Below are 5,193 nucleotides of genomic sequence, written 5' to 3'. Positions count from 1 at the left end.
GTTCTATGAAAATAAAAGAAAAACAAGTAACACAAGTTAAAAACCTAGTTTCTGAGGTAGGATTGAAAGGGTTTATTATGAATAGCTAAAGATTCTCCTCTCATCCCTACCATTCTGAAAATTCCAAGAATTTTAGAAACTCTGTGCCAAGAACCTGGGAAGATCATCAAACTTATATTTCTCATTATATTACAGTAGTACATAAACACTTCCTGGTGGCTCAGTCAGTAAAGAATTCACCTGCAATGCAGGAGACCCAGGTTCAATTCCTGACCTATGTACTCCCAGTGAATTCCATATGTGGGTTCCAAAAAGAAGGACTGGTACTTGACCAAACTTGGTGAGGCACGAAAGCCTCCCAAGAGCACCTGATACTTCGGAATTTAAGATAAGGTAAAGGTTCTTCACACAAAGGGGCAATCCAGGCAAAGCAAGTGCTAGGAGAGGCACAGCAGGTGGAAAGGACATGGTGGGATCTGGTATGTATAAGTTATATGGCATTTCTGGGGCCTGAATGCCAGGTCAGGAGAAAGGACCCCAAACGAGAGCTGAAGCTAGATTGTGCAATGCTTTGGGGGCCAGGCTGAGAAGCTGGGCCTTTTCCCTGGGTTATTAGGGAGCCACAGGAGTGAGATGAGCTGGAGAGGAGCAGGGTCAGGTTTAGATACAGAAATAATGATCTGGGATGTCTAAGAACTAAACTGGAGACCATGAATCAAGATAGACTATAGTAAGGCACCAGAGAGGAGCAAGGGGAGGCCTAAAATGAGAATAAGCTGAGGGTAGAGAGGAAAGACTGGGGACAGCAGAGGTAGGAACAAGAAGAAAAAGGCTGAGGAGGGTTAAGGAGCTGTTAGGTTCAACTTCATGAGCTGTCAGATGTTGGAGCCATCCAGCATCCAATGATGTCTCCATCTCAGGAGAAAGATGTTGAACTCATTGAAAACACAAGGAGGGATGGGCTGAGGGGCATGTAGGAATCCAATAGCTGCAGAGGGCCAAAACTCAACAGACAGATTCAGAGAAAGGTAATGTTTAGTGCTTGAAGCAGTTATGAGAGTACAAAGATTATCTCTGAAGACAGAGAGGAAACTGGGTCCTTGAGAGAAATTGGCCTCCCTAGGGTGTGCCCCAGGGCACTGTGTAGATGGTGGGATCACCACAAAGATGGAGAATATGTGGTCTGAAAATAGGTTTGTGGAGAATGATGGTGACCTTGGTTTGGGTTATCCAGGAGGCTGTGGGATACACAGGCCTAAAACTTGGGAAAGACATCTGGGCAGGAGAGTGACCGTAAGAACCATCCTGTCCCAAATGACAGGTAAAACTTTCAGATGTGTGCAGTCAGTGTAGAGGATATGGGTTAGAAGGGGCCCCAAGAATGCCCTTATTTTGAAAGGCACAAATGGAGGAAAAAAAGGCTGATTCATGAAGGAGAATAAGATCAGCCAGAAAATTAGAAGGGAAACCAGAACTGCATAGTTCCCCAGAAACCAGGAGAGGAGTGAGTTTCAAGAAGAAAAGAGTGGCCAACTGGGTTGAATGCTAATGAAAGATTAAGTATAGTTAAGACAGATGGGTACCTATTATACCGTATTACTAAACATGGAAGTCTCTGCAGACTCAGAAAGATTATGGATGTGGAGTGCAAGCAGTCTCCATGGGGAAGTTTTGCTGAGAAAGATGTTAGAGAAATAGGGCTGTAAATGAGAGGGAGTGTGGGAATGATTCTGATCAAACTTTGTGATCCCAGAACCACCTAGTAGAAGATTAGGCACACAGGCTTTCTCAGAATGCTTGTTGAGAGAATGAACAAATAAATGAATGAGTGATGCAGAGAATAGAATGAGAGGGAAAGAGAGAGAGTTTAGAGATAGAGACAGAAAACAAATAATAACAACAAATTGTAGCTGTCTGTATAAAGAAATAAACTGATAAAGGCAATTTTAATATTGTCTACACTTAACATAGCTGATATCCCCACTTAACATACCTGATATCCCCACCCATATTTTGTTGCCTTGCTTGATGCCCTGAAGAGGAAGCTGTAAGTAAACATTTGGCATTTTCCCAGCCACATGTTTTCAGATGAGCAAACTGAGATCAGAACAAGAGCATGACCCAATGTCCCCCAGTAAGTCATGGGATGATCTGAGTTTTCACAAGTGTATATGATTCCAAAAGCTATCCTCTTTTTTTCAAACCTGTAGGAACATCCATATATTCGTCTGCTCATAATATACTCATTCAATTAGTCATTCATTTGTTATTTCATATATTTGAATAACTATTAAAATTAAGGAGCCATCCTACTTGGGTTCAAACCCGGGTTCTGGCCACTTAACAGCTGTGTGACTTTGGGCAAGTGACTTTAATCTAGTTGTGCCTCAGTATCCACATCTGTAATGGTCTCCATGTTCTATGTCTTCACCCCCTTGAGTTGAGGTGCTTGAATTCTCTCTACAGAATGGACTTGATATGGAACTTATGTTGATTCCCAAGAGTAAAGCATGAGACATGGGGACTTGAGATGTCTGGGGATGCCCCTGTGAGAGGTGGCAAAAGGTCCTCAGAGCTTTATCTGAAACCAGAAAGTGAGTGATTGCAAGACAGTCTCTGCCTTCTTTGATCCTCCAGCCACATAGCGATTGAATTGCCTTTATCCAGAAGCCACAAACTGAAAGTCTGTATGTCAAAAGAGCCACAATAGTAGCCAATCCCCATTCCCCATTCTCTGTATTCCCAGGCAACCACTCATCTGCTTCCTGTCTGTGTGGATTTGATTATTACGGACATTTTATATAAATTAAATCATTCAACATGTAGTCTTTTTTGAATGACTTCTTTCACTGAATACGATGCTTTCAGGTTCCATCTATGTTATACCACTATCAGTACTCCATTGCTTTTTATGGATAAATAATATTTCATAGTGTGGATAGACCACATTTTTAAAAGCTTTTCATCAGTTGATGGACATCAACAATGGGTATAGGGTTTCTTCTTGTAACATTCTGGAATTCGATTATTGTGATGGCTTCACATTGTGAATGTAGTATATTCACTGAATTGTAGGCTTTATTTTTATTTATTTTTTACTTTTATTTGCATTTATTCCCGGGCCTTGCTTTTGTTTCTTCAGTTTCTTCTGGGATGCCTTTTTCTTCTGTGCAACCTCCTCTTCTGGTTTAGGAACAATCTGTTCTTTTTCAGTAAAGATAATCTCAATGTGGCAGGGAGAGCTCATGTAGGGGTTGATCTGACCCTGAGCTCTGTAAGTCCTGCGCCACATCTTGGGGGCTTTTTTTGACTTCGATGTGCTCAATGACCAGAGAATCTACATCTAAGCCCTTAAGTTCAACATTACTCTCTGCATTTTTGAGCACGTGTTGTAAAAATTCAGCACTCTTTTTGTGCCACCGACCCTGCATCCAGCCCCACTGTTTGGCCTGTGCACACCTACCAACTCCACCATTGTAATGACGGAATGGCACACATTGCTTCTTTAAAGTGACATCCTTCAGATACTTGGTGGTTTTTTGGATATGCATACCCTTTATGTCCCGGCAGTTTCACGAGTGTTCTTAAAGTGAACACAAATATTTGAACCTGTTGATTTGCATGATTTTGTGGGGTTTTCTGGGTCGAGTGAATAGTGCACCATTTTTAGGAGTCAGCTCAGGCTGCTTACTGGAAAAGGGAATTGTAGACTTTAAAATGGCTCAAGTGCCAAATTTTATTTTTTGTAATTTCACTTCAAAAATCAGATCAAAAAGCAGAGAGAGAGAGAGAAGAAAGGGAAACAGAATGAGAGGGCCTATTGTTTTTTCCCAATATTTACAAAATCTGAATTGCCAGCTTTTCTTGAAAAGTTGGCAATGCTAAGCCCACATGTCAGTGGGCAGCTCCACACTGAAGCCAAAGGGTGACATTTATTATGTCAAATTACACCTCAATAAACTGAATTCCCTGAAAAAATCCACAAAAATGGAGAGGATGAGTTGTGTGGTGTCAAAGAACAAATAAAAAACTGAAGTATTATGATTCTGAATTCAGAGAGGAAAAGAGATCCAACACTCAAAGTGAAGACCTGAAAGGTAGGAGAAGAGTTGCAGGGGCATGAAGTGGTTGATACCTGTGTACCTTTTTTTTTTTTTTTTAACTGCATGTGTGCATATGTGTGTGGCATCAGGTGTTTCAGTGAACTTTCTGAGTGGCCCACACTTAGTTACCCATCCATGATCTACTGTGGTGTTTTCCTTGAAGTCCTATCATGTTGTCCAGGTTCAGCTTACAGGACTTCAGGGAAAAGAAAATTTAGTTCTCAGTGACTCAAATTCAGAAGAGAAAAACATTGATAACATTAATTTGGAGAGATGTATGTAGCCAGGTATTGCAGGACATTAGAAGAAGTTAGCATTTTTTCTAGACTTACAAAATATGCCAGACTGATTCCACAAGAGTACCTTCTAATTTTCCTCTGAAACACACACACACACACACACACACACACACACGCATATTCTTTCTACTATCATCACCTATTCTAAGAGAGAGAATCAGAGTCAGACAAATTTGTTTGCAAAATAAGCAGTCTCATGAAATTTGGTTTGTTTATTTAAATAAGTACCGTGAGTTTATTGGTAGCCCACTAAGTTTCTTGAGTTTCCTTTGTTGGAAACTTTTGGGAATCTCAGATTAGACTTTCCAATATCAACCTCAACCTTAGGGTAGAAATCTAAGATCTTGTCACCAGATTTTGCCTGCAATACATATAGATCTGGGTAAAAGGCTCTCTATCTGAGTTTTTCCAAATATCCTGAGGTTCATGGTTTTCCTAAAGAGCACCTTTTCCAATGAATTGTAATGCATGGAACATTTTATTTTTCAATGTTTATCTCAAATAAAGATAATTTTTAAAAATTGATTTGTTTCTATATGTCTGAGAGTTTTAAAAATAGTTGATATGTATTATTTCTTGTATCTAAGCCAATTTGAATAGAACTCCTATTAGTGGTTTTATAAATTGACTTAGTGATACCATCCAGACATGGAATATGTCACATATACTTAATATGCATACACACATATAGAAATATGCATCAACCTTTGGATAGGTGCAGAGGTCTTATAGCTTTCATTCTAAAGTGTTAGCCCTGACTCAATAAAATGTAGCAGTACAAACTCGCTTGT

General features: G+C 40.0%; 1 pseudogene; it reads right to left on the bottom strand.

Annotated features, from left to right (window-relative positions):
* Positions 1-3,133: 3,133 nt before the first annotated feature.
* Positions 3,134-3,664, bottom strand: LOC122706953 (annotated as a pseudogene).
* Between the last annotated feature and the right edge of the window lie 1,529 nt (positions 3,665-5,193).

Source organism: Cervus elaphus, chromosome 13, assembly GCF_910594005.1.
Source record: "Cervus elaphus chromosome 13, mCerEla1.1, whole genome shotgun sequence".
NCBI lineage: Eukaryota > Metazoa > Chordata > Mammalia > Artiodactyla > Cervidae > Cervus > Cervus elaphus.
This window is presented reverse-complemented; position numbering and strand designations above follow the sequence as displayed.